The sequence below is a fragment of the Drosophila takahashii genome, unplaced genomic scaffold (genome assembly GCF_030179915.1).
Source record: "Drosophila takahashii strain IR98-3 E-12201 unplaced genomic scaffold, DtakHiC1v2 scaffold_147, whole genome shotgun sequence".
Taxonomy (NCBI): Eukaryota; Metazoa; Arthropoda; class Insecta; order Diptera; family Drosophilidae; genus Drosophila; species Drosophila takahashii.
Window position 1 is genome coordinate 1 of NW_027221666.1, and position 12,689 is coordinate 12,689.

Here is a 12,689-nt window from a genome sequence, read left to right on the forward strand (position 1 = left end):
TACGGCATATCCATACAACTAGCCATATTTGTATGTCAATGTATATTTTATTATACATTTTTTTTCTTTTACATATAATATGGTATTTCCATATCGCTATAATTGAATTATATGTATAAGATATCATTTATATATAGCATTGCCAAAATAATATGATAAACATAAATTTTGAACAATACGGCCGGTCGGCGAGCACTGCCTCCCTATATATGTTTTTGGCCACGACGTCTAAATATGGGTATTTTTCGTACTGCGGCCCCGGTGTATGTAAATTGGGCATATTTCGTACTGATGCCAACATATCTATATGACTCATTATTTTCTTCCATATCAATATAACTTCTTTTATTTCCATATTCAAGTAATTTCTTTATTTGCCATATCAATATAAATATTTTTTGGTCATATTTATATAATCTATATGCCGTATCCATATAATGAATACGGCATATCCATACAACTAGCCATATTTGTATGTCAATGTATATTTTATTATACATTTTTTTTCTTTATACATATAATATGGTATTTCCATATCGCTATAATTGAATTATATGTATAAGATATCATTTATATATAGCATTGCCAAAATAATATGATAAACATAAATTTTGAACAATACGGCCGGTCGGCGAGCACTGCCTCCCTATATATGTTTTTGGCCACGACGTCTAAATATTGGGTATTTTTCGTACTGCGGCCCCGGTGTATGTAAATTGGGCATATTTCGTACTGATGCCAACATATCTATATGACTCATTATTTTCTTCCATATCAATATAACTTCTTTTATTTCCATATTCAAGTAATTTCTTTATTTGCCATATCAATATAAAATATTTTTTGGTCATATTTATATAATCTATATGCCGTATCCATATAATGAATACGGCATATCCATACAACTAGCCATATTTGTATGTCAATGTATATTTTATTATACATTTTTTTTCTTTATACATATAATATGGTATTTCCATATCGCTATAATTGAATTATATGTATAAGATATCATTTATATATAGCATTGCCAAAATAATATGATAAACATAAATTTTGAACAATACGGCCGGTCGGCGAGCACTGCCTCCCTATATATGTTTTTGGCCACGACGTCTAAATATTGGGTATTTTTCGTACTGCGGCCCCGGTGTATGTAAATTGGGCATATTTCGTACTGATGCCAACATATCTATATGACTCATTATTTTCTTCCATATCAATATAACTTCTTTTATTTCCATATTCAAGTAATTTCTTTATTTGCCATATCAATATAAAATATTTTTTGGTCATATTTATATAATCTATATGCCGTATCCATATAATGAATACGGCATATCCATACAACTAGCCATATTTGTATGTCAATGTATATTTTATTATACATTTTTTTTCTTTATACATATAATATGGTATTTCCATATCGCTATAATTGAATTATATGTATAAGATATCATTTATATATAGCATTGCCAAAATAATATGATAAACATAAATTTTGAACAATACGGCCGGTCGGCGAGCACTGCCTCCCTATATATGTTTTTGGCCACGACGTCTAAATATTGGGTATTTTTCGTACTGCGGCCCCGGCGTATCTAAATCGGCATATTCCGTACTGATGCCAACATCTCTATATGACTCATTATTTTCTTCCATCTCAATATAACTTCTTTTATTTCCATATTCAACTAATTTCTTTATTTGCGATATCAATATAAAATATTTTGGTCATATTTATATAATCTATATGCCGTATCCATATAATGAATACGGCATATCCATACAACTAGCCATATTTGTATGTCAATGTATATTTTATTATACATTTTTTTTCTTTATACATATAATATGGTATTTCCATATCGCTATAATTGAATTATATGTATAAGATATCATTTATATATAGCATTGCCAAAATAATATGATAAACATAAATTTTGAACAATACGGCCGGTCGGCGAGCACTGCCTCCCTATATATGTTTTTGGCCACGACGTCTAAATATTGGGTATTTATCGTACTGCGGCTCCGGTGTATGTAAATTGGGCATATTTCGTACTGATGCCACCATATCCATATAACTATTTTTTGTTTTTGTTCTATATCTATATAATTAATTTTTTTCCATACCTATAACTATTAAACTAATTTTTTTCCATATCCATACTTGAACTTATTATTTTTCCCATATCCATATAACTCGTTTTTTCCATATCCACACTAGAATTTAGTATTTATCCCATATCCATATAAATCATATTTACCATATCAATATAATAATATTTCCATATTCATACTAGAACTTATTATTTCTTTAATATTCATATAACTCAATATTTTTTCATATCCATACTAGAACTTATTCTTTTTCCCATATCCATACTAGAACTTATAAATTTTCCCATATTCATATAACTAATTTTTTTCATATCCATACTAGAACATTATATTTTTGCCATATCTATATAACTCATTTTATTCCATATCCATACTAGAACTTATTATTTCTTTAATATCCATATAACTTAATATTTTTCCATATCCATACCAGAACTTTTTATTTTTCCCATATCCATAGAACTAATTTTTTTCATATCCATACTAGAACCTAATTTTCTTCCTATATCCATATAACTTATTATTTACTATTACAATATAATTAATTTTTTCCATATCCATACTAGAGCTTATTATCTCTTCAATATCCATAAAACTCAATATTTTTTCATATCCATACTAGAACTGATTATTTTTCCCATATCCATACTAGAACTCAGTATTCTTCCCATATCCATACTACAACTTAGTATTTTTCCCATATGCATATAACTCATTATTTAGCATATCATTATAAATAATTTTTTCCATATCCATACTAGAACTTATTATTTCTTTAATATCGATATAACTCATTATTTTTTTATATCCATACTAGAACTTATTATTTTTCCCATATCCATACTAGAACTTATAAATTTTCCCATATTCATATAACTAATTTTTTTCATATCCATACTAGAACATTAAATTTTTTGCCATATCTATATAACTCATTTATTCCATATCCATACTAGAACTTATTATTTCTTTAATATCCATATAACTCAATATTTTTTCATATCCATACTAGAACTTATCATTTTTCCCATATTCATATAACTCATTTTTCCATATCCATACTAGAACTCTGTATCTTTTCCATATCCATATAACTCATTTTTTTTTCATATCCATACTAAACTTATTATTTTTCCCATATCCACATAACTCATTTTTTTCATATCCATACTAGAACTTGTTATTTTTCCCATATCCATATAACTCATTTTTTTCATATCCATACTAGAACTTAATATTATTTTCATATCCATATAACTCATGTTTGGACTTGGAATATTTTTATACACGTCACTAATAGGATGACGATTCAGTTGGCTACCTTAAGAGGTACATATACTTGCATATGTCTCTTACTTGTATGTTCGGACTTAGAATATTTTTATACACGTCACTAATAGGATGACGATTCAGTTGGCTACCTTAAGAGGTACATATACTTGCATATGTCTCTTACTTGTATGTTCGGACTTAGAATATTTTTATACACGTCACTAATAGGATGACGATTCAGTTGGCTACCTTAAGAGGTACATATACTTGCATATGTCTCTTATTTGCATGTTCGGACTTAGAATATTTTTATACGCGTCACTAATAGGATGACGATTCAGTTGGCTACCTTAAGAGGTACATATACTTGCATATGTCTCTTACTTGTATGTTCGGACTTAGAATATTTTTATACACGTCACTAATAGGATGACGATTCAGTTGGCTACCTTAAGAGGTACATATACTTGCATATGTCTCTTACTTGTATGTTCGGACTTAGAATATTTTATACACGTCACTAATAGGATGACGATTCAGTTGGCTACCTTAAGAGGTACATATACTTGCATATGTCTCTTACTTGTATGTTCGGACTTAGAATATTTGTATACACGTCACTAATAGGATGACGATTCAGTTGGCTACCTTAAGAAGTACATATACTTGCATATGTCTCTTATTTGCATGTTCGGACTTAGAATATTTTTATACGCGTCACTAATAGGATGACGATACATATGGCTACCATTGTTAAATATATTTAAATAAAATTTATTTAAATATAATTATTATTTTATATATATATATTTTATATATATATATATATTCTGACTTAAAAAAGCCAAACAAAATAAACACAATTAAATTTATGTTTATTATCGAATCATCAAGCAAAGGATAAGCTTCAGTGGATCGCAGTATGGCAGCTGCTCAACCACTTACAACACCTTGCCTGTTACAAAAGTCGTTTACAATTGATTCTAGGCTTTGTCATTGTATTAAATAATGCTTTTATATGTAACTAGCGCGGCATCAGGTGATCGAAGATCCTCCCAATTTACTATGTTACAAATTACATTGGCATCACATCCATTGTCGTTTATAAAGTAAATTATAAACTTTAAATGGTTTAGAAGCCATACAATGCAAATTGCCCCTTATTTATCATTGCAGTCCAGCACGGATACGACCTTAGAGGCGTTCAGGCATAATCCAACGGACGTAGCGTCATACCACTGTTCGCTCGAACAAGTATTGTGCCATTGGTCCGTACCTGCGGTTCCTCTCGTACTACGCAGGAATGCTGTCGCAACAACGTTTTGTCATTAGTAGGGTAAAACTAACCTGTCTCACGACGGTCTAAACCCAGCTCACGTTCCCTTGCATGGGTGAACAATCCAACGCTTGGTGAATTTTGCTTCACAATGATAGGAAGAGCCGACATCGAAGGATCAAAAAGCGACGTCGCTATGAACGCTTGGCCGCCACAAGCCAGTTATCCCTATGGTAACTTTTCTGACACCTCTTGTTAAAAACTCTTTAAACCAAAAGGATCGATAGGCCGAGCTTTTGCTGTCCCTGTGTGTACTGAACACCGAGATCAAGTCAGCATTTGCCCTTTTGCTCTATGTGTGGTTTCTGTCCGCACTGAGCTGGCCTTGGGACACCTCCGTTATTATTTGAGAGATGTACCGCCCCAGTCAAACTCCCTACCTGGCAATGTCCTTGAATTGGATCATACCTGAGTAATTGGAGTTATACCAAATTTTCAAATCAAAAATACATAAATGCACCGTTTTATTAAAGAATTTGTTTGCGATTATATAACAAACTCGTGATACTTTGATCAAGAAGCTTGCATCAAAACCCAATACCATAAGATATAATAAATATATCCGTATAATGGCTAGGAAATGATACACGTTCCATTTAATCAAGTAAGTAAGGAAACAATAAGAGTAGTGGTATTTCATTGACGATACCAAACCGAAGTCTAATATCTCCCACTTATTCTACACCTCTTATGTCTCCTTACACTGCCAGATTAGAGTCAAGCTCAAAAGGGTCTTCTTTCCCCGCTAATTATTCCAAGCCCGTTCCCTTGGCTGTGGTTTCGCTAGATAGTAGATAGGGACAGTAGGAATCTCGTTAATCCATTCATGCGCGTCACTAATTAGATGACGAGGCATTTGGCTACCTTAAGAGAGTCATAGTTACTCCCGCCGTTGACCCGCGCTTACTTGAATTTCTTCACTTTGACATTCAGAGCACTGGGCAGAAATCACATTGTGTCAACACCCGCTAGGGCCATCACAATGCTTTGTTTTAATTAGACAGTCGGATTCCCCAAGTCCGTGCCAGTTCTGAATTGATTGTTAATTGATAATCGTTATAATTAATAAGAACTAATTGGTTTGACCCAATTAGTATTCTTAAAAATTTTAGCAAGAAAGTTCCACAATTGGCTACGTAACTAACTATCCGGGGAACAAGTAACTAACATAAATGCTAGAAACTCTATTTACCCAGAACGAGCACATAAACCATGTTATTGTTTCCCAATCAAGCCCGACTATCTCAATCTTCAGAGCCAATCCTTATCCCGAAGTTACGGATCTAATTTGCCGACTTCCCTTACCTACATTATTCTATCGACTAGAGACTCTTCACCTTGGAGACCAGCTGCGGATATTGGTACGGCCTGTTGAGAAGTTTGCGTGTCCCCACCATAAATTTTCAAGGTCCGAGGAGAAAATATCGACACAACAGTATATGTCATGCTCTTCTAGCCCATCTACCATATCTCTCTGCGAAAGACTTCCATGGTAGTACGGCTATAAAACAGAAAAGAAAACTCTTCCGATATCTCTCGACGGCTTCTTTATGGTCGTTCCTGTTGCCAGGATGAGCACGAGGCCCATATTTAATAACAAACGGATACTCAACAGGTTACGGAATTGGAACCGTATTCCCTTTCGTTCAAAATTATTCAAGTATATTATATTAGCTTGATTTGTATATATTGCGTTTTTGGTTTTACTTGAAAATTTTCGGCTTTCGCCTTGAACTTAGGACCGACTAACTCGTGATCAACCACTGTTCACACGAAACCCTTCTCCACTTCAGTCCTCCAAGGTCTCATTCGATTATTTGCTACTACCACCAAGATCTGTACCAATGGCAGCTCCATGCAGGCTTACGCCAAACACTTCTACGCATACCATTGTACCTTCCTACTCACTAAAGTTTCAAAATTTATATCACAAGTAATATAAATCATCTACTTTAGCGGTAATGTATAGGTATACAACTTAAGCGCCATCCATTTTAAGGGCTAGTTGCTTCGGCAGGTGAGTTGTTACACACTCCTTAGCGGATTTCGACTTCCATGATCACCGTCCTGCTGTTTTAAGCAACCAACGCCTTTCATGGTATCTGCATGAGTTGTTAATTTGGGCACCGTAACATTACGTTTGGTTCATCCCACAGCGCCAGTTCTGCTTACCAAAAGTGGCCCACTGGGCACATTATATCATAACCTTAAACTTCATATCAAGAAAGTTAAGGTTCTTACCCATTTAAAGTTTGAGAATAGGTTAAGATCGTTTCGACCCTAAGGCCTCTAATCATTCGCTTTACCAGATAAGATTATTTTATATAATATTAAAATGCACCAGCTATCCTGAGGGAAACTTCGGAAGGAACCAGCTACTAGATGGTTCGATTGGTCTTTCGCCCCTATACTCAATTCTGACAATCGATTTGCACGTCAGAACTGTTTCGGTCTTCCATCAGGGTTTCCCCTGACTTCAACCTGATCAAGTATAGTTCACCATCTTTCGGGTCACAGCATATATGCTCAAGGTACGTTCCAGTTAGAGGCATAAATAATATAAATATCATTATACATAACTATATAGAACGCCCCGGGATTGTGTTAATTAGCTATAAATAGTTAAAAAACTAATCCCATTATTAGTCAAGTTAATTACGCTATTAGGTTTATATCCCAATAACTTGCACATATGTTAGACTCCTTGGTCCGTGTTTCAAGACGGGTCCCGAAGGTATCCTGAATCTTTCGCATTGTTAATCCTACAAGTGCATATAATAAACACAAAAATCAATGATAATCATGCCATTATATAATTCCGAAAAATTAACGCACTGTATTCATATAAATCTATCAGCACTTTATCAAATTAATAACATTTATTCTGTGTTAAAATGCAAGCAATTTAATTTGAATAAACTATAAGTTATATTTTATGATAAATTTGGTATGCTAATAGATTACAATGTCCTTATATGGAAAAAATGCACACTATTATCATAATATTGTTTAAATATTACAATTTTAATGATGAATTTTCCATAACGGATATTCAGGTTCATCGGGCTTAACCTCTAAGCAGTTTCACGTACTGTTTAACTCTCTATTCAGAGTTCTTTTCAACTTTCCCTCACGGTACTTGTTTACTATCGGTCTCATGGTTATATTTAGTTTTAGATGGAGTTTACCACCCACTTAGTGCTGCACTATCAAGCAACACGACTCTTTGGAAACATCATCTAGTAATCATTAACGTTATACGGGCCTGGCACCCTCTATGGGTAAATGGCCTCATTTAAGAAGGACTTAAATCGTTAATTTCTCATACTAGAATATTGACGCTCCATACACTGCATCTCACATTTGCCATATAGACAAAGTGACTTAGTGCTGAACTGATTTCTTTTCGCTCGCCGCTACTAAGAAAATCCTTGTTAGTTTCTTTTCCTCCCCTAATTAATATGCTTAAATTCAGGGGGTAGTCCCATATGAGTTGAGGTTGTATATAACTTTTATTTGCAATTAATTCTTTATATATAATGATAAAACATTTTATTAAATTCGTTTAAAGCTGACGTATATATATATTAATGGCATTTATTTGTAACGAATTAACGAAGAATAATAATATTGTCAACGTTTTTCATATTTCAAATCATTAATAAGAGACAATTCTAGATAATATTTTATGCTAGACATTTCTCAGTATTATTTGATTGAAAAAGAAAATATTCCTCTTCGTTTTTCTCAAAGTTTAATTACTATTGTGAGATAATGTTTTTCATATATTTGTTAATATTATGAATAAAATAATTAAATTATTTTTATCCAATAATATACCATATGCTTATAAAATTTTATTATAAAATTTGTATAAACAACTTAATTAGCATAGTCTTACAACCCTCAACCATATGTAGTCCAAGCAGCACTATAAAATTAATTAAAGTACATAACAGCATGGACTGCGATATGCGTTCAAAATGTCGATGTTCATGTGTCCTGCAGTTCACACGATGACGCACAGTTTGCTGCGTTCTTCATCGACCCATGAGCCGAGTGATCCACCGCTTAGAGTTTTATAATATTGGTTTTAAATTTGGTCAAATATGTTTTTATTGAAAGAAATTAAAAATACACCATTTTACTGGCATATATCAATTCCTTCAATAAATGTATTTATATACCTAAAATAAATGCTGCGAAATGTCTTAGTTTTATATAAACAATATATATCAAAGTATTATTTGTAATGGCATTTGTTTGTTAATATATATTGATAATTTTATATAAAACATTAACCTGAAACCAGGTACAACATTGTATATTTTAGGTTGTTGCATTATCCAATGTATGATCATCATCAAATTAGTTGGCCAATACATCTCGCAACGCGTGTATATTATGGTCCATATACACACAAAAGTTTATAATAAATATATAAATATATTTTATTATATTAATAATTCGATTTGCTTGTTCGAATTTTATGTTTGTTTCTATTTAATTTATTTGTAATAATATTATATTATTACAATATTTCGATTTGCTTGTTCGAAATTTATTTGATCTTTTACTTTTAAGATCATATTTTTGGTATAATTATTATTATAATTATTATGTATATATATATATATTGGTAATTTGTATTAAATTTGTATTAACAAATTTTTTTATTAACGGTAAGGATATTATACAATAATGATCCTTCCGCAGGTTCACCTACGGAAACCTTGTTACGACTTTTACTTCCTCTAAATAATCAAGTTCGGTCAACTTTTGCGAAACAACCGTAACACACAAGGCGTCACAGTGATCACGTCCGGAGACCTCACTAAATAATTCAATCGGTAGTAGCGACGGGCGGTGTGTACAAAGGGCAGGGACGTAATCAATGCGAGTTAATGACTCACACTTACTGGGAATTCCAAGTTCATGTGAACAGTTTCAGTTCACAATCCCAAGCATGAAAGTGGTTCAGCGGTTTACCCGGACCTCTCGGTCTAGGAAATACACGTTGATACTTTCATTGTAGCGCGCGTGCAGCCCAGGACATCTAAGGGCATCACAGACCTGTTATTGCTCAATCTCATTATTGCTAGACGCAATTTGTCCATTTAAGAAGCTAGTGTCCTTATAATGGGACAAACCAACAGGTACGGCTCCACTTATATAAACACATTCAAACACAATAAACATTTTACTGCCACCATGAATGAAGGCTATATAAGCTTCAACACCATAATCCTGAAGATATCTATTTAATATATTTGAGTCTCGTTCGTTATCGGAATTAACCAGACAAATCACTCCACGAACTAAGAACGGCCATGCACCACCACCCATAGATTCGAGAAAGAGCTATCAATCTGTCTTACACACTTATGTTCGGACCTGGTAAGTTTTCCCGTGTTGAGTCAAATTAAGCCGCAGGCTCCACTCCTGGTGGTGCCCTTCCGTCAATTCCTTTAAGTTTCAGCTTTGCAACCATACTTCCCCGGAGCCCAAAAGCTTTGGTTTCCCGGGAAGCGACTGAGAGAGCCATAAAAGTAGCTACACCCAATTGCTAGCTGGCATCGTTTATGGTTAGAACTAGGGCGGTATCTGATCGCCTTCGAACCTCTAACTTTCGTTCTTGATTAATGAAAACATCTTTGGCAAATGCTTTCGCTTAAGTTAGTCTTACGACGGTCCAAGAATTTCACCTCTCGCGTCGTAATACTAATGCCCCCAAACTGCTTCTATTAATCATTACCTCTTGATCTGAAAACCAATGAAAGCAGAACAGAGGTCTTATTTCATTATCCCATGCACAGAATATTCAGGCATTTGAAGCCTGCTTTAAGCACTCTAATTTGTTCAAAGTAATTGTACCGGCCCACAATAACACTCGTTTAAGAGCACTAATGCAGGTTTTTAAATAGGAGGAACATATGAAAAAATACAAGTATTTAAACACATATAAGAACTCCACCGGTAATACGCTTACATACATAAAGGTATAGTACTAACCACAATTGTAAGTTGTACTACCCGTATGAAGCACAAGTTCAACTACGAACGTTTTAACCGCAACAACTTTAATATACGCTATTGGAGCTGGAATTACCGCGGCTGCTGGCACCAGACTTGCCCTCCAATTGGTCCTTGTTAAAGGATTTAAAGTGTACTCATTCCAATTACAGGGCCTCGGATATGAGTCCTGTATTGTTATTTTTCGTCACTACCTCCCCGAGCTGGGAGTGGGTAATTTACGCGCCTGCTGCCTTCCTTAGATGTGGTAGCCGTTTCTCAGGCTCCCTCTCCGGAATCGAACCCTGATTCCCCGTTACCCGTTGCAACCATGGTAGTCCTAGATACTACCATCAAAAGTTGATAGGGCAGACATTTGAAAGATCTGTCGTCGGTACAAGACCATACGATCTGCATGTTATCTAGAGTTCAACCAATATAACGATCTTGCGATCGCTTGGTTTTAGCCTAATAAAAGCACATGTCCCATAAGGTTCATGTTTTAATTGCATGTATTAGCTCTAGAATTACCACAGTTATCCAAGTAACTGTTAACGATCTAAGGAACCATAACTGATATAATGAGCCTTTTGCGGTTTCACTTTTAATTCGTGTGTACTTAGACATGCATGGCTTAATCTTTGAGACAAGCATATAACTACTGGCAGGATCAACCAGAATAATGTTTTCGTTCATATTTCATTCATATTTTTTGAATAGAAATTAGTAATATAAATATAATAGATTTTATTTCCATTTTATATGTTCGGTTTTTCTTAAATATTGATTTTAATTCAATATTTTTTTTTTGCTTTGTGAAATAATTCTATTTTAATTCGAATACGGCCATTTTTATATGGCATTCGTATACGTTCTTTAATTTTTACTTGTTTCGCCACTAATATAACAAGTTTATAATTGATGTTAAAGAAAAAGTACAACTTTTTTATAACACAATTTTCAATATATATTGTTCTTTCTATAAGTTTTTATTATATTATATATACATATTTCATTCTAAAATATCATTTTTGTTCAACATACATAATTATTGTATCCACACATGTACAATTTTTGTTTAACCAATATAAATATTGAGTTAAATCATTTGCATTTTGATGATAAATTTAAAATTTATCTTTTCCATATAACTCTCTGGTAATATATGATATAAAACCGAGCGCATATGAAATTATTTTGATCACTAATATTGCAATTATATTTTATTATAATGCTTTTTGTAAACACATTGTACCGGCAAGCGATACTCTGTGCCCAAACGACAGGGGATATAATAATTTAATATAAATTATCATATATACCTGCCACCAAAGATTAACGATAAAAGTCGGAAACAATTTGTTATTCTATATATAATAGAAACTTGACCTCTGTTTCACCTTATTATCATGGGTTTATAATATTAACCGCGTAGCCAAGTCTTAATTTCATTTAAGAAACAAATTTATACGGATAATATTTTGATTTTAATATATGTTGTTCTATTGATAACAAAAGTATATATTATAATATATTTTGTTCAATAGTAGATGGACTACTTACTGTACCATCCTTATTTTTTATTATTATTGATATACATTATATTGACAACAGCATATGATATTCATATGGTTTGTTCAATAATTAATTGGTGGACAACCACTGACCATCCTATAGTAGTTTTTGGCCACGACGTCTAAATATCGAAATTATTTAATTCCGTTTGCCACCCATACGATAGATATTAACTATCTATAATAATAATGTGTACGCATAAAATATTATATGTATATATATAGACCAACAGACAAGCACTTCACCCTATAGTAGTTTTTGGCCACGACGTCTATATATCGGGCATATTTAATTCTCTTTGCCACCCAACCAAAGATATTCACTTTTTTATATAAAGTATTATTTGATCATATTAATATAACCAATTATT

At 33.0% G+C, this 12,689-nt stretch overlaps 3 non-coding genes across 3 annotated transcripts; all 3 read right to left on the bottom strand.

Annotated features, from left to right (window-relative positions):
• Positions 1 to 4,277: 4,277 nt before the first annotated feature.
• Positions 4,278 to 8,234, bottom strand: LOC138914226 (large subunit ribosomal RNA). Its single transcript, XR_011420086.1, has one exon. It is a non-coding gene; the product is annotated as a large subunit ribosomal RNA (ribosomal RNA).
• Positions 8,235 to 8,632: 398 nt separating this feature from the next.
• Positions 8,633 to 8,811, bottom strand: LOC138914220 (5.8S ribosomal RNA). Its single transcript, XR_011420081.1, has one exon. It is a non-coding gene; the product is annotated as a 5.8S ribosomal RNA (ribosomal RNA).
• Positions 8,812 to 9,431: 620 nt separating this feature from the next.
• LOC138914225 (small subunit ribosomal RNA) lies at positions 9,432 to 11,425 on the bottom strand. The gene has a single exon (XR_011420085.1). It is a non-coding gene; the product is annotated as a small subunit ribosomal RNA (ribosomal RNA).
• Positions 11,426 to 12,689: the final 1,264 nt, after the last annotated feature.